This window comes from Vicugna pacos, chromosome 1, assembly GCF_048564905.1.
Source record: "Vicugna pacos chromosome 1, VicPac4, whole genome shotgun sequence".
Classification (NCBI taxonomy): Eukaryota; Metazoa; Chordata; class Mammalia; order Artiodactyla; family Camelidae; genus Vicugna; species Vicugna pacos.
In genome coordinates, this window is record NC_132987.1 from 64,734,327 (window position 1) to 64,757,413 (window position 23,087).

At 45.4% G+C, this 23,087-nt stretch overlaps 1 protein-coding gene and 1 long non-coding RNA gene across 3 annotated transcripts in view; both read right to left on the minus strand.

The window, feature by feature from the left end:
* Positions 1-23,087, minus strand: part of LOC102532976 (kalirin RhoGEF kinase) — a 443,405-nt gene that overhangs the window by 332,755 nt on the left and 87,563 nt on the right. The gene's annotated exons all lie outside the window — the stretch shown is intronic.
* Positions 2,723-8,954, minus strand: LOC140697778 (uncharacterized). The gene is made up of 2 exons (XR_012075115.1): positions 8,458-8,954; positions 2,723-3,057 (listed from the first exon to the last, which is right to left on the minus strand). It is a non-coding gene; the product is annotated as an uncharacterized lncRNA (long non-coding RNA).

Consider the following 23,087-nt stretch of genomic DNA (forward strand, 5'->3'; position numbering starts at 1 on the left):
TTCCCCCCATTCACTAACCCTAGCTCTGCCCTAAAGAGCAATGGGGGGCACAGATAAATTTACCTCTTCCTCCACATTGGAGGCCCACCAATATGGAAGGCAGCCATTATGTTTGTACACAGATTTTCTGCTCTGAATTAAACACTCAATTCAAAAACATTTGTTGAGAGTCAACTATGTGCCTCATACTGCTTTAGGTGCTAAGACAGGAGAGCTAAATAACACATGGAATCTACACACAAGAAGCTTACACTAGCCCCTAAGAACAATCTGGATGTGACCTAGCTTCTAACCATCCACCTTCTCCCTCCTCCATGTACACTGTGGCTTGTTGATGCTTCTCTTAAAGCACGATATTTTGGGGTGTTTGCCCCAAGGAGCTGAAAACTTATGTCCACACAAAAACCAGCACATGGATGTTTATAGCAGCTTTATTCTTCATTGCCAAAACTTGGAAGCAGCCAAAGTATCTTTCAGTAGGTGAATGGATAAAGAAAATGTGGTGCATCCAGACAATGGAATATTATATAGTGCTAAAAAGAAATGAGCTATCAAACCAAGAAAAGACATGTAGGAACTTTGAATGCCTATTACTAAGTGAAAGAAGCCAATCTGAAAAGGCTACATATTGTATGATTCCAGCTATAAGACATTATGGAAAAGGCAAAATCATGGAGATAGTAAAAAGATTAGTGGTTGCCAGGGGTTAGGGAGAGAGAGGGAAGAACAGGCAGAGCACAGGGGATTTTTAGGGTAATGAAACTACTATGTGTGATACATAATGGTATAATGGTATAACTTTTTATACTTTTGTCTAAACCCATAGAATGTACACCACCAAGAGTTAATTTGCATTAAGATTAACAACCTTAATGTAAACTCTGGACTTTGGGTGATTATGATGTGTCAGTGTGGGTTCATCAGTTATCACAAAGGTACCACTCTGGCGGGGATGCTGATAGTGGAAGAAGATGGGTATAGGTGGGGGCAGAGTGTAAATGGGAAATCTCTGTACTTTCCTCTCAATTTTCCTGTGAACCTAAAACTGTTCTAAACAATAAGTCTTTTTTTAAAAATTAATAGACAAAAAAATAGATGGATGGGTCTGTGAAGTATACCAATGTTGATTTCCCTCTTTTAATATTGTACTATAGTTGTACAAGATGTTAACAGTGGGGGAGGCTGGGTGAAGGGTGCACAGGACCTCCCTGTATGCTTCTTTGCAACTTCCTATGAATCTAAAATTATTTCAAAATTAAAAGTTTAAAAATAAATGGACAGATGAGATGACAAGTGGCAAAAGCTGCTGACGGGACAGTTCAGAGACTAATAAAAGGTCCAAACCAGGGTGGATCTATCTACTGAATGAAATAACTTCTGGAAATGAGCACTGAGGAGAAGAGAACTGTCAGATCAGCATCCACACCCTGCTCCTCCCTAGGAGGTAGGGCACTTTCCTAGAAGGATAACCTTGAGCTCTGTGATCTAAATCTGTGGGGCCTTCTCCTCATTCCTATTGTGGAACAACTGGATGGGCAGAGTCTGTGACCCATACTCCCTGTCACCTGGAGGAACTACGTGGAGTTGGGCTGGGGGTTGTGAACCATCAGGCTCCAGAGTCTGACACACCTGGCTTTAAAATGCAGGTCTGCCACTCACCAGCTGTGGCAGCCTGAGCACATTATTTGCCCTCTTCCAGACTCTGCAAAACAGAGATGGAGACAAGCACTGTTATCACATTGGGTTGTGAAAGGAGTCAATAAACTAATTCAGACAAAGAACATATAAAGCTCCAGTATCTACCAAAAACTCAGTAAATGTTCGTGGTGTTAGAGTCTCCTGCGTGAGGCAAGTCTAGGTCTTCAGGACACACTCTTACTCCCCTTTCAACATCAGACAGAACAATCTGTCCTTCCCCCACTTGCTGGCACCTCTCAGCTTGCCATGACATCTCAGATTTCCAGCCACTCCAATCAGTGCTTCTCAAACTATCTGCACTGAAGGACTAGCTTGGTTTGTTTGATTTTTTCATTTTTTTCCCAACATGTCATAGACTGATACTTTGGTAAAATACAGTAAAAATGAATTACTCGAGAAATGTAATTACAATAACAAAATATAAGGCCCAGTTTAAGTGTTTTCAATTTTTAGATTCAACAGACAAAATTACTCCGGCAAATTGCTATAAAAGTTTCTAAATGCTTCCTTTCAATTTCCATACTTCTCATTACTGACTGATGACCAACAGTTGGCAGAGCTGGGCCATGGATTGCACTTTGAGTAGCGCCTCTTTTGTAGCTTTTCCTCCAAGTTTCCAATAACCTTACAGTCATAAAACATTACTAAGTAATTAAAAATCTCTATTTTTGATATTAATTTTAATTCCCAAGATTGCATGTTCTTTTGAGTGCCACATTCACTGTGCGTAGCACAGGACGGGTGCCTCCTAGAGGCTCAAATCCTACTGGTAATCCAAATATTAAACAGGCATATTGTGTACTTTTACTTCATCATGATTTAGACAACTTGATAGTGCATTTGTGAAGACCTGCCTGACGGGCACATTTTGTACGCTTAGCATCCCTCCCTATTTGCCTGCCTTCCACCTATTTGTGTGTGTGTCTTTTTCACCACCTGTTTCATCTCCACGTAACTGAAATGCACCACATATAGTCACTGTTTCTCTTCCACGGAGGGATAAGACAAGACAAATCACAGAAAATCCCATTCATCAGAAAATCCCATTCATAAGAAAAGCTGGCTGTGGCTCACCAGATAAACACTCAAGGAAATGGAGTGCTTATATTAATACATTTCCTGCAGGTACTGTTGTTCCTGACTGTGCATCTCTCTGTCGCTGGGTCCATGATGGCTGCTCTGTAAACGTGTGTGTGAACTGGCCGTGGAGGGCTGGCTGTACCTCAGCCACTGCAAGTCCCATCTTCATCATGTCACTCACAAGGCAAAAAGTGGCAATGACTGCTGTTACAGGAAGGAGCCTCAGGCCATTTAGATGCTTTTCTATCCTGGTTGCACAGCCAGATCACCTGGGGAAATCTCAAAAAAAAACATACTCATGCCTGCCTCCTAGATCCAGAGATTTTTTTTTAAAATGTAATTGTTCTGGGGTAAAACCTGAGCATCAGTATTTTTCAGGCTCATAGATAATTTCAATGTGCATCTAAGATGAAAATATCACTGATGTGGCATACCCTCCCATCCACACTTAGTACTCAGCAGATGCTCCTTAAATGTTTGTTCACTGGATGAACGACTCACTCAGTGGATGAGAATGAGCCTGTGGCAAATGTGAAGATGGCCTTGACTCGTCTCCTCAGACTCCTGACCTCCAGTGCACATCTCCTCCAAGGTCCAGCTTTAAACTCCTGCCAGAAACATCCCCCTTCCATCCTCTTGCTGGTGGGAACAGGGCTTGTTTCTCCCGTGGAGCCCTGGCCCTAGGAAGGCACTAGCTTAGCTCATCCTCACCTTTTTCAAGCAGGAAACTCCAGGACTTTCTAGAATACGCACCCAGAAGGCCCCCCCAAATAGCACTGGCCTGAACTCACACAGGATGGGAACATGTTATCTCATCTATTTTCTGTTTATTTAATAGTTGTTTCTTGATTGTTTTTCTGGTGGTCCCTGGGACCACAATGCTATCTCAGACTACAGACCCCTGAGGACAGAGGCCTGAGAACACTTAGTACCAAGGGACTGGTTTGTGAAAGTCTACTGAGCAGATGCGGTTGGGCTGCTGAGGGAGGGCAGGAAGGCACGCATGGGCGGTGTGTGCAGTGAACAGGAGGAGGAGGGAGAGGAGATGAGACGCTGGCGGCCCACTGCGAGCAGGCACAGGGGACAAACAGATTACGCAACATCTGCAACCCTCTCCCAAGGGGCAGGAAGACCTTCACTGGGCTCCAGGATCTCTGATGAGAATGTGTACCTGCAGCTGCCCTGGCTTCTAACCTCTGGCCCCTCCCTTAGCTTCTGCTGCTGCTACTATTTTTAGCTGAACAGCAGCCCTTCCCCCACCTCCTCTTCAAACCTGTTTCCACGACCCCAGAGGAGCCACTGGCTGAACTTTCATTCTCCCTCTGGACCCTGAACCTCCCACCCCTTTTTGACGCTGACACGGAGTCAGTTCGGGATGTTACGTGGGGCTGTTTGGAAGGAGATGAACACAGGGTGGCCTCACAGTTGTGAAATCCAATTCATTTTTTAAACCAGGAAGGAAAAAATAAACACATTAGGTCCAGGGACAGCCCTCCCTTTGGCCCCCAAAAGCAGACATTCCCTGGGTCTCCCTTCCCCTGCCCACCTGCATATTGTGGTAACTCACCACTGGGCTCAATAAACCATGTGGATTGACTGAAACATCAGCTTCCAGAAAAGAAAGAGAGGAAAACATATTCTCCATCTATACACCAGAGAGATATGAGGAGAGATGTGCCTTCTCTTGCTACACCAGCTCCTTAGGTGGCTAGAGAGAGGGAGGAGGGCATCCAGCCAAGAGAGGTGAATCACTGACTAACCCAGAATCCACAATAACATTTCTGAGTCCCAGAAGCACCTCTCAACTGTAGGGATTCTGAGAAAATGATTCATTCATTCACTATCCAGTAGATATTTACTGAGCTCCTACTAAGTGCCAAGCACTCCTACTAGGTGCTGGGGAGAGAGGGTAGCAAAACAGTCAGCTTCTATCCACATAAAGCTGGCAGCTATCTGGGGAACAATGCTCGAGTTCAGAGGCATCTGCGGGTTAACGGTGTCTCCTGACACACTACCTTAAATTTAGAGCTGAGGCACTTTTGAGGGAGGGGAGGAGAAGGAGGAGTTAAGGAAACCAAATGTGTTGCTATGCAACCATGATGATTTATTCTTAGCCAGAGCAGGCAGAGCAGCAGTAGCACACAGGGAGTGGTTGGGGGAGGAGACGGGAGCAGGGGAGGGTGGGGACGCCAAAGGAGTGTGAGTGGGAGGCCAAGTGGTGCACACACACAGGCTCCGGCCGGGGAGCCGCTCACAAATGGACACTGCACAGAATCACACTCGCCAGAGGTCATCAGAGTATTATGGAGACAGCCCCAGGAACCACGGAGAGGACCTCCTGCCCAGCTGCAAAAACCGCTGTTCTTGGGCCTGAAATTAACCTTCAGTTATGAAAACCAGGTCCGTACTGAATACCAAAAAGGGACAAAGAACAGCATCAAGGCTGGCATGTTTCCTGCCGGGGCAGGGGGAACATACAGTCCACCAGGGCAGTGAGATACACATGCACAGAAACAGTCCATCAACAGGTATTTGCTAAGCACCTCCTCCATGCTCAGGCTGCATGATGCAGGATGCTGTGGGGGCGGAGACAGCCCCAGGGCTGAGGGAGGGCACGGATCATGCTGGCTATGCAGAGGCCGCACCACTCTAACAGACACCTGCTGGGTCCCGGGTCTGAGAGCTGCACCTGGTTGGGTCCCCACGGGCTCCAGGCAGCCTGCGGCAAGTCCCTCGAGGTCTCTGAGCCTCAGTCTCCTGAACTTTAAAATGAGACTTAAACTAAGCAATCCTTCCAGTTCTGACATGCTTGAGTCTTTGCCGTTATAAATACTACAGGGTTTCAGTGGAGGTAAAGCTGAGTATGAGGTGGAATACTCAGGAAAGGCTGTGTGGAAGAGGAAAGATTTGAAGATGGAGTCAGGGAAACTGATGTTTATTGAAGGCCTGTTATATACCTTCACCTAATGATAAAGGGTTTTCAGAATTGAAAAAGCCAAGCCTCCAGGAGGTTGATTAACTTGCTCAAAGCCACAAAGATAGTAAGCAGCAGATTCAAGATTCATACCCAGATCCACCTGGCTCCACAGCCTGTGCACTTGCCCCGGGCTCGCACTGCTTTCGTGCTGCCTCTCTAAAATGCTAGGATGGGGTAGGAACGGGGGCATGAGGAGGCCTGGGGAGGCGCATGGGCAGAGACTGACAGCTTAAAACCCCCAGGATTAACAAGGGGACATTCCTGGGGGCTGTGAGGGAAAGGAGGCTGTGAAGAGCAGAAGGAATGAGAACCAAGCAGACCCCCACCAACACCCTGCATTGTAAATGCTACTGAAAAGAAAACGGTACATAACACAGACCTCACCCTGAATTAATGTGCAACCAAGGAAACAAAATGTGAAAACTGACAATTAGTGAAATGCTACAGAAAGTGCCAAAGAAGGCATACAGAAGTAAATCACAGTACAGTTTAAGTGGGGGACCTGCTGCTTCTGATGTTGGTGGCCATAGGAGCTCCATGAAGGAAGGGGTGTGGATGTGAGCCTTAGAGGAGTCCAGGGGGGAGATCGGTGGCAAGGGGAAAGGGGTGAGAACATTTGAGACAGGAAAAAAATCTCATACGTGGGAGAAAAAAGCAGGAGATATTCTCCTGTGCTTAGAAAAGAGCTGCTGGGAAAGAGCTGGGCTGGGCAAACCTAGAGAGCCTTGGCTGATCCTTAACCAGAAAGAAGGCTGTGAGAAACCTATGACTAGGCCTGAGCAGGAAAGACAGGCTAACGAGGAGGTTAGGTGAAGGCAACCAGCAGCACTTAGAGGGCCAGGATGAGATGAGGAGGGTCTGAACGAGGGGGTGGCCCTGGGCATGACAAGGAAGGACTTGCCAAGCACACAGCCAGTGCATAATTCCTGAGTGTTTCAAGATGAACAGAAAGGTCTTGATGAATGGGGAGAGGGAGAAGATGGGAACAAAGTTAACCCAAACTTCAGACCAGCAGAATGATGGTGCCATGTTCATAATGAGAGAAACCCAGAAAAAAATAAAACTGGGGGAGGATGGTGAAGTTGATTGGTTCCATTTTAGACATTCTGTCTAAGGTGCCTCTAGGATATTCAAATGAAAAAAAATCATGAATCACAAACTCAGGAAAAGGAAACCTTAGGTTGGGTGAGGGCAGGTGGGGCCACCCACCATGGTGGCGGGGGCGGGGTGAGGGGAACCCTCCCCTGCTCCTTAAGCCCCCAGGGAAGGCAGGACAACTTCTCTGTGAGTTAGGAACTGTATGTCCTGATAAGGGAAATCACAGGAGAATGGAAACAAAATCCCTGAGCCAACTCAATTATTCCCGTCAACAGAGCAAGTGAGGCTCTCAATCAGGGTCAATCCTAGAAGAATGGAATCCATTTCCCTCCCCAAGCAATAATCCCTTCTGTGCTCTAGTGAGGGATCTCCCACCTCTGCCAGGGACAGAGAATCACAGGAGACCTCACCCAGCATCTTGGTATGGAGACAAGGGATAAGATTTTGGAGTCAGAAAAATCTGGGTAAGAATCATAGTGGCACCATCACAGGGAGCATGGGAAAGTTATGCAATCTCTTTGAAGAGTGAAAAGGACAAGCATCAAGTGCCTGGCACAGGGCAGGGCATATAGATGTTATCAGTTAAATGTTAGTTCCCTCCACATCCACCCTAGAGCAGGCCTTTCTGTTACTGCTCAGTTCTCACTGAAACAGCTTTTTCATTAATATCTACTCAGAAGGCCTACTTACGCTCTCTGGGATAGCACAAAATATAAGTCAGTTTCCCCTTCTACCTGTCAAATGTTGATCATGTTTCCCCTGAAGCTGGATTTGGGGCACCTTGAACTGAGTGCCATCCTCATGGTAAGACCTGACAAATACAGAGCACAGAGGGGCTATGACTGCTTTTCTATAAAAGTAGCCCAGGGCCTTCAAAATATCACCTCCACCTGATTGTTAGTAGCATATGAAATTCTACCATTAGAGATTTATTTCTTTAGCTTAACATGCTTCTTTTAAATAACAAATTCTCCCATGAGGAATAACCCATTGAGCTGTTACCAGCCATAAATAACAAAATGTGCATTAATTTGTCAGCTTCAGGGATGAGGTGTGTGGCAAGGGTTTTGATGCTTTAGAGAAAAGGAGGGGGGCATTTTGGAGTTGAGATCACTGGTCCTATTTGGGGAGGCTTGGGAGGCCACTGAAGTGAGTTAGAGACCACAGGGCAAAAGGACCTGGAAGAGCAAGTTTCACAGCTTCACCAGGGATCAGCGCTGATCACTGAATGACAGAGGTCACAGTAGAGATACCCTTGCCAAGTGGAATTACCACGTGAAAGTGTGGGACCTTGAGGGTACAATATGAGAACTGGGGTGGGGGAGGAGACAGCTGTAGCTCTCCAAAGCGCATCACAAAGCACCATAGAAAAGCTATCTCCACCTCCTGTGCAGGTAAAATCAAAGGGATCAAGATGCACCAGGAGAGACTGGGGTCAGAGCCAGGAAGCACTTCCAGATGACGTAGAAATTCTCCCTTTTCACCCAGGAAGGCTTTCTTTGTGCCCCCACCACTCACCTGAAACTGTTCCTCCAAATATGACCCATGATCTCCTAACATCCAAACCCCAGGCACCCTAGTGTGACCACTCTCACATTCCTTACCACTGTGTCCCAAGGCTCTCCTTTCTCCTCTGTACTACTCCGTCCCCAACAAGGCAGAGGGACTACTTCCTGAAGTTCCCAGAAGAGCAGGAATGAGTGGTTCTGAAGAGTCTCTCCTGCACAGGGCCAAGCACACAGCCAGTGCATAACAAATTGCAGATGTAACAAAGGAAGCCAAAAGCGCTGGCCAAAGTGTGGCTCAAAGGATGATGCCCTGGGATGATGCCTGTGGGAAGTCAGCCACAGAAGGCAGCACTCAGTCGACATACACACCCTGACTTTGACACGCAAGCACCCATTCAGCATGTTTTCTCCGGAGAACAACTTAAAAGGAGTGCCGCCAACCCCAGGGCCCACTGCCTCCTGGTTATTCTGGTCTCTGGTATCCAAGGAGACGTTCACACAGGGGACTGCATCTCCATAGGAAACAGTTCCAAGGATGGAACGTGAGAGGAGAGCTCTTCTCAGCCACAAGAGGACTTTTCTCCTCTAGGCCATCGTCCCCACTCCCCCTGCTGCGGGCCTCCAGCATCCTCCCTGGATCCCCTCACCCTTGCCCAAGCTGCAGCAGTTTTCTTTGTGATGCAGTCTTTCTGTTGCTTCACATCTGTATTATATGTACCATGATAAACACATAGATGAACAATATCCAAGAACACCACACCCAACCTTGGGCTCCCTCACACCAAGGTCTTTCCTCCCAGAAGTGCCACGGAGGGGAAGACCACTCTCTCCCTTACAAGTGCAGAGCTCTCTGAGGACCAAAGCCATGATGAAGAGTCACATGTCATCCTTGCCTGTTCCTCCCTCTGTACTCACTGCTGCTCTTCAGCTCCCAGCAGAACTCTGCCCAGACAGGCACCTGCAGCTGATACTGGTGCCTGAGAGACACCCAAAGAAAACCAAGAGGCCCCCAGAACTTCATAGATGGGGGAGATGAGGATGGTACACAAGGAAAGGTGGAAAGGGAGGAGACAGGAGAAGGAAGGGCTGGAGTGGATCCTTTGTGAGCTCAGCAGTTTCTTACATCCTGTCTTTGTCACCCTTTTCATCGTTGGTCCTGGCCCTAATCACTGAGATTTACCCTTTGACCTGCTCCTCCATCTCTGTCCATTGAGTGTGAAACATTGAAATCTGTCAGATATTCTCAGCGCCAAAACCTATGCAAGAAAGTTACCAAGGCAACAGAACACTCCTCTTCAGTATGAATACTTAAGGGTGATACTGCTGGTGGAGTAGAGCACCAGTGTCTTTCCCGTCCCCTCCTTTGGTCTGCTGATTTTAGAGTGGAGCCATGAATGGTTTTGATGGGGGAATGGAAAAGAGTAGGTCCCTCCAAAGACCAGCTAAGTTGGAGTTTAATGGGCTATCCAATAAGGAGACAGGATTTTGCAGCTCTGGTTAAATGCTTAGCTCCCACTGGGCCCAGAGGTGGGATCAGGGCAGAGAGAAGGCTGCTGGAGGATGGAAGTGGCACGAATTATGGGAGGGGACTCCCAAAACCATAGCACCAGGACAGAGCACCCAGGACAGGTGCTTGAGATACCAGCCTACTGGGACCACTGGGAGATGTCCGGGACCTTATGTTATGGCCAAGGCTATTCTGACCTCTCTTGTTCCTTATACTTCCTCCCCAGACTCACAAAGATACAGACTTCACTGAAGACACTTAGGATCAAGCGTTCATGTCCCAGTGCTATTCAGGGAAAGTCTTCTTTCCTGCCTCAGCAGGTATCATTCCATTCATAGGGCTAGCTCAGCCATCTCCTGCAACCAACCCACCCCCAGAGAACTATTTTTATCCTTTCCTTCCCTGGATCTCAGTTTTACCATCTCTAAAAGGGGAGGTTTTCCTCTCCTCCTTCCAAACACTAATACTTCTGGAAAAGGTAAAAACAGTATAAAGTTTTGCCTGTGAGGACTCCTTGGAGAAACTCTTTAAAGAAGTAGTCAGTAGCAGCGGCCCCACTGCCAGGAGGCAGGGGTCCTCGGGGCGGTCCCCAGAGATCCCAGCCCTCATGCTTTGAAGAAGAGATGGCACAACAATCCAGGACAAGGTATCTTACATTCATCTCCCCTCTTCATCCACATCCTGACCGCTGCTCCCCACATGTGACTGCTGCTCCCCACATGTACCCACTGCACCCAGACTGGGCTATTCACACGCTGGGAGCTACATCCCCACCTTGCGCACACCACCCTCACTGCACACCTCACCCTCACTCATCCTGCCAGGACCAGCAGCCTTACCCTCCCTCCAGCCACCCCGGGCACACCGCCCACAGGACTCTTCTCCCCTCAAGACCTGCTGCCTGCACTAATCATTTGACAGATCACACTCTGTATTTGGTCAGTATCGTCCTGGAGGCTTCACACAGCATCGAAAACAGTGTTGTGCACGTTGTAGGCACTAAAGTGAGTATTTGTTTTAGGGTAGATTTTTTAAAAATTACCCATTGTTCAGCAAAACCAGGTGACTCGAGTCTCCAAGTGTCCAAGCACGTCCTCCAGGAGAATGGAAACTCCTCACATCCTGTCCTCTGCTGTCCTTCCCAGCACAGCTCTCTTCCTCCCTTCTAAACACACCACTCCTGCTTGGCCTGAAACATCCTTTCCAGTTGCCCAAACTCTCATAGCTGCTCCACCCCATGAAGCCCACCCCCTACTCATCCAGGATGGCTCAGGACCTCACTCCCCATCTCTGACCTCACTAAACCATGTTTTCCTCACTAGAGGCCCCTGGTTTCCTGTGGAGCACAAACGAGGTGTAACTTTAAAGCAACGTCACCACCATTGTCACAAACACTTTGGGACATGCACATCAGTGACCATCTTTTCCCAGGTCACACCCTGTACCAGGAGTCCGTGCCCTGGGTTGGAATTCCAGGATCTCTTAACTGCCTTAAACCTCTACCTAGAATTTCTGGGCCTCCAACAGCCACTGGGTTTCCTGGTAGGAATCTGGTATTGTCTCTCCCTGTGAGGAGACTGAAGAATTCTACCCTCCTTCCAGGGTAAGCAGACGTCAGGCCCACCCGACGCGTCCTCCCAGGCTCCCCGAGAGTCAGCCTAGTGTCACGCCTAGGCATGACATGGACCAGGCAGTCCAGGGTTGAAACTCTTGGGTGATTTGGGGATTTGCCCAAATCAGTCAGTATCTCCTGACAGCCTGCTCTTGTTCTAAGGGATCGGGGGCTCTCTGAGTGTGGTCCTCACACCAGCAGCATCAGCAGCACCTGGGAACTTGCTAGAAATGCAGAGTCTTGGGCCCACCTTATACCTGCTGGATCAGAAATTCTGAGGATGGGCCCAGCAACCTGTGTTTTAACAAACTCCTCAGGTGATTCTGATGCACATTCAAATTTGAGGACCACTGATTTAGGCCCCAGGGATATACAAAAATGAAACACCTACAATCTAGAACAGTAGTTCTCAGCCCTGGCCACACATTAAAATCAGCTGCAGAGCTTTTAAATCACTCCGAAGCCTGGTCCCAGACCAACGCCATTAGAATCTCTAGGAATGGGTAAATAATCATAGTGCAATGTGCTAAGTGCAAAGATTGAATAAGTGTGCAGGCAACTGAGAAGGAAGAAGGCAGTGAGACACTCACTGCCAAGGCAAGTGACTTCACTATCTATGCCTCTGTTTTCCCATCTGTAAAATGGGGGTTGCAATATCCACCCTACATGTGATGATGTATGTAAATGCCTAGAAAACAGTAGATGCTAAGTCATCATCAATTCCCTCCCTTCCCCAGACCAGGCCCTTTGCTGACTCTGAGCTCAGCAGCTGGACTGATGTGTCTAGTATGCCCCTTACATCATTTATCATCAATGACCCCGCCCCACCACCAAGGAGAGACCTCCTGGCTATTCACAGCCTTGGGCAAGAGTTCTCTTCAGCAGCCATCTCAACACAAAAGATTCTCAGTAGCCAGAATCTTCTGTCACTGTCTTGAAAAACAGCCTGAGTCCTTGGGAACCAGACTGCTCCCAGAGGGCTGCTCACAGCCTGACTACAGCTCTGACACCCCCAACTCTTTGAAAGAACAGCTCTCTAAAACAACTTGACAAAGGACTCTTGAGTAACACTAGGAACACATGGACCTATGCCTGCCCCCTCCCAAACTTTTGGCTCCAGGCAGAGCCACTGGCTCAAGGGGAGCTCTCCGCATCAGGTAGACTCCCTGATGCAGAACCTTTCCTTATTGTGTCTCCCTCCTCAGCAACATCTGAATTCAGCCTATAGGGGGACTTAGCAAAAGCCCCAAACTCATTTACCCCTCCCTCCCCACAAGGCACAGGAGCGGATCTGCTGTCCCAGGGCAGACAGCCTACAACTTGGCAGACCCACAGACCCACAGGCAACCCCTATGGCTTCCCCAATAGAGCAAAGAAATGCGGGCTGTCCTTGGAGCTGCCCCCTTGAGCTCTCAGCTTAACCCAGCAGATGCTACAAACATTTTTGGTCTTCTCTTGAGAACAGCCTTTACTGTCATTTAAAAAAAAAAAGCAAATTGCGTCATTACTTCATAAGCAAACTTGCTTTTTTTTTTTTTTTAACTAAAAACATGATCACTCAAGCTTGCCCAGATTTGGTTTCTTCTTCCCTAGTTTCCTTAAATGAAGCTGGGCTGTTTCCCAAAATCAAATTAGCATTCAAAGAACAAAGTTTTGTCACCATTAAGGATAGTTTAAACAAACAAACAACAACACGACCCTGCCCCACTGGACTGGGAAACAGTTCCCAGAATGCGGACCCTACAGAGTTTGAACACAGGTGGTGCCCCAGCCATTGGTTCCCCTCGGGGGCCTGCTTGGAAGGGAGCAGCCCCTCAGCTGGCAGCGGTCAGTGTAGTGTCTGTCATGCCATAATCTTCAAGGGGCCTCAGAAACCAAACCCCTAGCCCAAATAAGAGAGTGGGAGGAGGACACAGAGATAAGGAGGGACCTGGCTTCAGAGGAAAGGGTTTATAGACACCCAGAAGCAGGAACCAGGCCTGTCCTCCGAAGAGGCGGGGGCTGCCAGAGAAAAACATTGTCTTCAGAAGCCAAATCCTGGCCTAGTTTCCTGCCCCTGACCCACAGAACCCCCCACAAAAGAATTTGGAACATGAGACAGGAAAAAAAATCCCTGCAGAAACAGTCCTGGGGAAACAGGAAAAATAAAGGAGCCACGTGGCTTTTCCCCAGTTCTCTGAGCAGTAATACCAGGGCGCGATTCCCTCCCAGACACCACAAAGTCACCCTCTCCTGGCCCCATCAGCCCTCCTCCTCCTTCCCCAAGTCCTGCCACGTGCAAAATAAGACCTCTGCCCAGGCTGGCCAGACAAGAATGAGATATTTCCTCCTTGGCTCTGCATTTTCATTCAGCCTTTAAAAAGCTCAGGCCGGGAAAGAAGCCCACAAGGGTGTTGTGTTGTGCCTCAGAGCTCACCTCCCCAGGGCTGGCTGCATTTCCCTGCATTTCTCCTCCTCGCACCAGCATTCTCACTGGCTGGGGTGCCAGACCCTGGGACCTGGAAGCACTAATTGAGCTGCCACCACAACCCTTAGGAATGTGTGGCCAAAAACAGAGCATTAGCAATGCACGGTTCCATCTGCCCAGGCACGCTTAGGCCAGGCTCCAACAGGTAGAGGGCGGCTGGAGGGACACAGGAAGGGTGTGTCATTGGGCAGCACGTGGTCATCCGTACTGATGGTGGAAAGAGACACGGGACAACCAAACTGATCAAAAGCTAGTAATCCAGAATCATGGGCATTGTTTGTTGGGAGACAGTATGATTTGTCACAGCAGAGTTGTGAAGAACCTGCTTGTTCAAAACTGAATTTGCATTTCCTGAACACAAAGACTAGGAAGAATAGAGAACAACCACATGAAAAGAGGAAGCCAGTTCAGGATTTAAAAATGACCACATTATAGACATCCAGAAATAAGTAAGAGCTGGCTATGTGGGGAAGACACATAGGACGTGAGCGCCGAGAGGGACCTGAGACATCACCTGGCCCTCACTTTACAGATGAGAAAACTAAGTCCCGGGGAAGTGAAGTGACTGCCTCGTATTACAAAGCTGCTTGTAGAAGAGCCAGAACTAGAGCTGGGTTGTCTAAGCAGAGCCGTGTTCACTTGGCCACATGGGTTCAAGGGCCTCCCCTTTGGAAAGAACCATCAGCCTAAACCTCTGATACGAATATGTCGCCAGGACCCTGCAGGCCTCCCAACAGTGGCTGCTCTGTGATCACCATGTTTTCCTATACCCAAGTCACCCTCATGTGCTACTGACTGCACTAGGCTGAGCCCCAGAATGATTCAAAAATCACTGCCCAATGGTTTGACATCACAGCATGGTCTTTGATAGCAGTACCTTATATGATTCAAATCAGTAGGTGCTATCAGTTTCCTCACGCTCAAGTACAATACTAGTCTTTGGTATTTGATTTTTTCCCAGAGTCTTTTGACATCTTGTACCTAACATTCTGTTCACCAAACCCCATGGGTTAAAGGTGGAGAAGGGACTGAGACACCTGTTTCATAGACTTCCCTGATGTTTACCCATAAGTAAACAGCTGGCAAGTGGGATTGAGAGACTAGCCAAAGCCTCTGGACTCCCAGAGCCAAGCTCTTTCCAGAGCAAGTTGAGAGTAGGAGTAAGAAGTAAAAATTTACAAGAAACTTAAGGGGCAAGAGCCAGAAAAACATTGTTTGCTAACCTGCAGGCAAACAGAAGATATCGGAGTTTAGGGGAAAACTACTGAGAATCATATTTCAATCATACTTCATTTTTCTTTTTCTTTCTTTCTTTCTCTTTTTTTTCTTAAAGTATAACCTGCATACAGTAAAGGGTACAAATCTTAAGGGAAGAACTAGATAAATTTTTGCATATTTATACACTGATGTAACCACCATCCAAACCAAGACTTAGAACATTTACAGCTCCCCCAGAAGGTTCCCTCATCCCCCTTACAAACAAGAATAACCATTATTCTAACCTCTACCCATACAAAAGGTTTGCTTGTTCTTGAGCTACATATAAATGAAAGAATATAACATGTATGCTTTTATATCTGGCTTCTTTTCCTCAACATTCTGTTTGTAAGATTCCTCTATGCTGTTCATAAGCCAATAGTGTGCTTCTTCTCATTGCTGTATAACACTCTGTTGAATCAATATGAAACAATGTACTTATCCATTCTACTGTTGATAGAAACGCTTTGGTTGTTTCCAGTTTGGGGCTACTATGAATAAAGCTGATATGAATATTCTTGTACATGTCTTGAAGATAAACCTTCATGTCTGTTGGGTATATCCAGGTGCAGAACTGTAGCATCATGGGGGTATAGATAATAGACAGCAACAAAATTTTTTCAAAGTGATTGCACCAATATATGTTCCCATCAGCAAAGAAAGTTCCAAGAGTTCCATATCCTCACCAACACTTGGTGTCACTGGTAAAGAATCTTTTTAAAAGTATCACTGGGAACTAAGGTACCCCAGCTAGGTTTCCAGATACTTGATTTTTATTTTAGTCTTTGAGCAATTTTTTAAAAAAATTCTAACAATTTTACTTCTTGAACAGAGTTAACAACCTAACCCTTGCAGTCCATAGTGAGATATACAGAGAGTTGTCTGCCCTACATTAAATATCTAGGAATTTTACTATTTCCTCCTTTATGGGTGGACATCACTAAAGTATCAGCAGGCCATTGCACCTCTCTCTACTCACTTGTCTAGGAAATATTGAAGATGACCCAATCAGGAACTATGATTTACACACAATCATAAATCAGTAAGTTCTCGTCACACTGTTGCTATAAAGTTATTTCTATTTCTGGAACAGTGAAGGTTGCCCCATAAATAGATAAGTGAGTTATTACTCATTTCATTTGTTTATTTGTGGTTTGGCAAATATTAACCAGTTATCGAACAAACAACACACATATTTTACCCTTTAAAATAGCACCCAAAGTAATAAAATATCTAGGAATAAATCTAACCAAGGAGGTGAAAGAATTATACACAGAAAACTATAAACCATTGATGAAGGAAATTATAGAAGACTTTAAAAAATGGAAAGATATCCCATGCTCTTGGATTGGAAGAATCAATATTGTTAAAATGGTCACACTGCCCAAGGCAATCTACAGAATTAATGCAATCCCTATCCAATTGCCCAGGACATATTTCACAGAACTAGAACAAATCATAATAAAATTTATATGGAACCATCAAAGACCTAGAATTGCCAAAGCATTACTGAAGAGAAAGAAAGAGGCTGGAGGAATAAATAACTCTCCCAGATTTCAGACACCACTATAGAGTTACAGTCATCAAGACAGCATGGTATTGGTATAAAAACAGAGATACAGACCAATGGAACAGAATAGAGAGCCCAGAAACGAACCCACAAACTTTTGGTCAACTCATCTTCGACAAAGGAGGCAAGAATATACAATGGAATAAAGACAGTCTCTTCAGCAAATGGTGTTGGGAAAACTGGACAGCAGCATGTAAAACAATGAAGCTAGAACACTCCCTTACACCATACACAAAAATAAACTCAAAATGGATCAAAGACTTAAACATAAGACAAGATATAATAAACCTCCGAGAGGAAAATATAGGCAAAACATTATCTGACATACATCTCAAAAATTTTCTCCTAGAAGAAATAAAAGCAAGAATAAACAAATGGGACCTAATGAAACTTATAAGCTTCTGCACAGCAAAGGAAACCATAAGTAAAACAAAAAGACAACCTACGGAATGGGAAAAAATTTTTGCAAATGAAACCGACAAAGGCTTGATCTCCAAAATATATAAGCAGCTCATACGACTCAATAAGAAGAAAATAACAACCCAATCCAAAAATGGGCAGAAGACCTAAACAAGCAATTCTCCAAGGAAGACATACAAATGATCAAAAGGCACATGAAAAAATGCTCAATACACTAATTATCAGAGAAATGCAAATCAAAACTACAATGAGGAATCACCTCACACCAGTCAGAATGGCCATCATTCAAAAATCCACAAATGACAAATGCTGGAGAGGCTGTGGAGAAAAGGGAACCCTCCTTCACTGCTGGTGGGAATGCAGTTTGGTGCAGCCACTGTGGAAAACAGTATGGAGATTCCTCAAAAGACTAGGAACAGACTTACCATATGACCTAGGAATCCCGCTCCTGGGCATATATCCAGAAGGAACCCTACTTCAGGATGACACCTGCACCCCAATGTTCATAGCAGCACTATTTACAATAGCCAAGACATGGAAACAGCCTAAATGTCCATCAACAGATGACTGGATAAAGAAGAAGTGGTATACAATGGAATACTACTCAGCCATAAAAACCGATAACATAACACCATTTGCAGCAACATGGATGCTCCTGGAGAATGTCATTCTAAGTAAAGTAAGCCAGAAAGAGAAAGAAAAATACCATATGAGATAGCTCATATGTGTAATCTAAAAAAAAACAAACAACAAACAAACAAAGCATAAATACAAAACAGAAATAGACTCACAGACATAGAATATAAACTTGTGGTTGCCAAGGGGGCAGGGGGCAGGAAGAGATAGACTGGAATTTCAAAATTGTAGAATAGATAAACAAGATTACACTGTATAGTACAGGGAAATATATACAAGATCTTATGGTAGCTCACAGAGAAAAAAATGTGACAATGAATATATATATGTTCATGGATAACTGAAAAATTGTGATCTACACTGGAATTTGACACAACATTGTAAGATGATTATAAATCAATAAAAAATGTTAAAAAAAACACATATTTTATGTTACTGAGCTAGACATTCTGGAAGTCACAAAGAAAATTAACAAGCTTTCCCTTGATGGGGCAGAGCCTAGGGTAAATCATGTGGAATGTTGTCATTTGCCTTCCTCTTCCCACTTTACCCACTCAAACTTTTTCACAGATGAAATGAGATTAAAACAAACACCAGTGATGACCTTGGCCTTGGCCTTGGAGAGGAAAGCTAGTATTAAAGGGATAAAAATGGAAGAGACCTGCCCATAGGGTCACAGTGATAGGATTAGCAGACATTTGATCCTATCCAAAATGTTTATAAGATACCTGGTCCATAGGACATTTGGTCCATGCCAAAAGGTGCTTGAAATTTGGTCCTATCTAAAACATCTATGAGCATATTCGGTCCATGTCAAATGGTTTTGGATAGAACCAAATGTCAAGGATCTTTTAGCATGGACCAAATGTCTTATGAATGTTTTGGACAGGACCAAATGTCCTGCAGTGGGTGATAGAGTAAGTGGATAGTATAAGGTGATGACTGCAATCTATATTCCTCTCTTAGAACAAGGTCTAATTCCACCTTATCCCTTCCTCCCCTGGTCTCTGCCCATCACCACCTTCCTTCTCCCCAGCTACTCTCTCGGTGTCATTGCCCACATTTCACCACCAGGGAAAATGTGCCCAAGACAAGGCATATTCCCTGACCCTACAGAACATACTAACCTTAAAGAACATATCTATGGTGATCACCAAATGCAGGATTAAGTCTAAGGAGTCACTGTGAAATGGCAAGTGCAAACAAAGAGTGGAAGGGTCTTGAGCTGGCCCTTAAAGCATGGAAAACTTAAGGCAGAGCAGTGAAGCAATGGTGGAAAGTCCTCCACCCTCTACAGAGCAAAGGACAAGAGTAGGAAGAAACGGGGGACCTTTAGGGTCTGTTAATAGGTAGGACAAGCTTTCCACACCACTATGATGCTGAGATACAATTCAGCTACTGTAGCTTGACTTCTTCACTCAAACAAAAGCTGCCTGAATACAGTGACTGAGAATTTTAGGAACTTTTTTAGAAACATCCTCATATAAGCAGGTGGACAAAGCTGTATACAATCTTGCTTATCAGCATTCTACAGCCCTCAGTTTCTCAATTTACATAGTTTCTGACCTGGCTCTCTAGATGATAAATGCAAATGACTAAGAACAACTCCATGGCTTTTCTGAACTGGAAAGCTGCTTCTGTCCCTGCGCAGAGGTGTAACCAAGTTGACAAGGCAGCTAGCACTGGGGAGTTGGGGAGGGGACAGGGAACAGGCACAGGTGGGTCAGATCCACAAGGTAACTCTAGATCCTGGAGCCTTTCAGGACCAGTTGAAGAGGGCAGAAACTGCATCTGAATGGGGTATGTGGGAACACCTTCCACCACACCAGAGCCACCCACACAAAGACAAGGTTCTTAGATCACTATTCTCCCCTCCATCAAGCTCACTTCTTTGAGGGACCATCTACTTCTTGTCGTTTGGTTTAAATTTTCATTTGATTTTCCTGCTTCCCTGTGCTGTCAACTCAGAGGGAACATCTCCACTCTGAAGGAGGCAAAAGTAAAACTACCATTTTTGAATGGCCAATCAGCAAAGAGGGTATGAGAATCAGGACTTCCATTCTCAGTCCCAAAGTTTGTTTCACCTCAGGCTTCTGTCCTGGTCAGTGTTTGTTATCTAAATAATCTCTGTAGGAAACACTTCTTTTTCAGGGACAAACATCCCTTAATGTACAGAAAGTAACAAATGGAGAGAGGGCGGGGAAGCTGCCATCAGTTACACAAACATAGCATTAGTTGGTAGCATCTGTCTTAACATTGCAGCCTTCCAACTTCCTCTGATCATTGGTCTGATTCCGCTGATGAATCTGACAACAGGTGCAATGAACAACTTGAGGAAAGTCGGAGCACACACATTCATAAGTGCTTCTTGAGGGCAGAGAGCTGGCCTTACTCATTGCTGTCTTCCTAGCACTTACCACAGACCTGCACAAAGGTACTGAATAAACAGTAATTTGAGGGAACACAGGAATGAAAGAAACAATTGAGTAACTAAAAACATATTGTACACCTTAAAGGCATAAATCCTGAAGGGACACAAAATTATGGAGAAGTTTAGCCTGTAAGATTGTGGAACAATGGTAGTAAAGTAAATGAAGCATAAGAGGAAGAAAATAGGAGACACAAGGATCAACCAGTCTAAAGCACTGCCAAAAAGACTGGCAATAATCACTGTTGTCCTCAATTATCTGAAGGATTTCAAGTAACAATGAAATTACACAGCTCCGTATGACTCTAGAGGGCTGAACTAAGATCAGCGTGCCTAAATCAGACAAAGGCAGATTTCAGTTACATAAATTGATTTGCTGACAGATCTGCCCGACACTGCAGTGAGTTGTAGTGTGGAGTCGTGAGTGCCTTGTCACTGATGGATCAATACTCAGTGATCGTCCAGAGGCAATTTCTGCCTCAAGTGGAGCTTAGACTCGATGGACTCTAAGGTGTCATCCATAACTGAGAGTCTACTAATCTACAACTCTGTGGTCAAAAGGGGATAGAGTCAAGCAAAGTAGACTTCCTGGAAGAGGAGAGTTTGCAGTCAGACCGGGAAGGCGATGATGTGGAAGAGCAAATTAGTCTAGTTGCTACAGTGAGTACTGGCGTACAGGACCCAGAAACCTTACTAAAGCAGGAAGGATCAGAAAAATCAGCGTGTAAAAGTGTGTCAGGGAACCTTTAGGGTCCATATGTATTATTCTTAGAACCATCTATTTAAAGTAAACTGATACCTTCCTGAATTGGTAGATAACCTCAACCTAGATCAAACTGAAATGGGAAAATCTTATCAGATATTTAATAAGTTGATGCAATATGGAGAGGCTACAGAGTTAGAAATTAAAGGACACCAACAACAAGGCAAGTCTAGCCCACAAATCTGTAACCAATTTGAAATTCGTGAATGGTGGTCTCTGAGTGCCGCCACAAAAGCTCCTATCCTGGCAGTCTTGGATGCCTGTCATTATCGAACCAGGGTCATTATTTTATGAGTCTTACATTGTAGCTGAGCCAGACAGACAACAGTACCTTCTTTTATTTCGCTTGGACAATGGCCAAATATAAGTCACTTTACTATGACTTAAAGAGTATCGTGCCCATCTGTTCACAATTGATGGGAATAATAGAGGGGTGGAATGTGCCAGGCACTCTTGGACAACCGTGTGGAAAGGGTCAGTAGCTTTCTTGGCTATTTGCCATATGACCACACTTCCTTCATCTGTGAACATATGGACTTGATGAAACTATCACTTGGGGAGCGTGGTACAACGGGGCTTGGGCCAACCCATCTCCACAAGAAAATCTACCTAAGTTACAGTAAGGGAATAGCCTTTACATTCTGTGTCACACCATGAGAACTTCTTGCAAGACACAGCTTTGTGCTGTGTCCTAGAATGAGAAAGGGAGAGCTGTGACTGGATGTCATCTCTGTCCACTGCCCTGAGTTTAAAATAGGGAAATAAATCATCTCAAAGGAGAGGAGTGAGTAGGTGATGTCCTGAGACTGAAAACTTCTGTTGTCCACCTCTCCTAAGATGGAGCAGTGGTGGGGAGCAGAAAAGTGCTCTCAAATATTTGCTCAGATTTTTGAAAGAGTTCAATCATTGAAGGAGAGAAACCTCACTATTAGTGGTTAAGAAAATAGTTTGGGTAACACTGGATTACTTTTAAGCATAATTTTTGAGTAAAAAGTAAAGAGAACTAGCTGAAAAATCCTTCTGATGTCTGTCTTTTCAAGTTCAGAAATTCTGACTTGTGACATATAAAAAAGAGGACAGAATCATTAATTTGAGGTCGGGCAAAAGCAAATAAGTCTCTCCTTATTCTTGGCCAGGAATTCCCAAAACCATGATCCTCTTTTATTTGACATTTCTATAGTGAACATCAAGGTAAACCATGAAGGCAGAAGAGACGCCCCTAAAAGGCATCCTAGAGGACGAAGGGAGTGTTAGGAGGTGAGCTGTGGCATTTGTGGTACAAGCAGGTCAAGAGTCAACTCCTTTTCGTCCAAATCGAGATGGGGCCTCCAACTCATGGAGCCACCATTGCTCAAAGTGGAAACACCTCCTCAGTGCATCCCAGGCCTAATCAACCAGCGGGGCTGCTGGCCTAAGTGTGAGTTCTCCAGATTCTTGACATCTCCTCTTCTGTCCTCTTAAGTATTTTCCTGCTCACAGGGGAATCAAGAACAAGGACTGGAAGAAATTCATTCCAAGGTATTTTGCTGTTTGTGGGCAGTGTGTTGAAAGCATTTCTAGGAAAGGGGGATTATGTTATAAGTTAAAAAGAGCATTTGCATTTCCTCTGATCGCAATTATTCAGGCCCTCAGTGCCCTTGACTCCCCCAGCTTCCCTGGCATGCCCAGGAATAATGAAGAGTGGACCCAAACAGCGATATCTGCCAAACTTGCCAGGAACGCCACACGTAGCCCTCTGCCCACCGTAAGCATAGTTTCCTGTCCTTTGCCTGACAGCTCTAGGTCACCTGCTCCTGGAACTCCTGCTTACTCACCACACCATCTCTAGCCTTGTTGCCTCCCTCTTCACAATATCAGCATTTTTAGTCAGGCCATGCAAATTTTCTATCCTCGTGATTTGGAACTGACAACATGATATAACAAAACAAAGCAAGAGGCATGCCATCTGAGGTCCTGGATTCAAGGTCCTTGGCTTCTCCTTGCTGGCTAGGTGACCTTAGGCAAATCTCTTCACTTGTCTGAGCTTCAGTGTCCTCATCTGGAAAAGGGTGATGTGGATTTCAAAT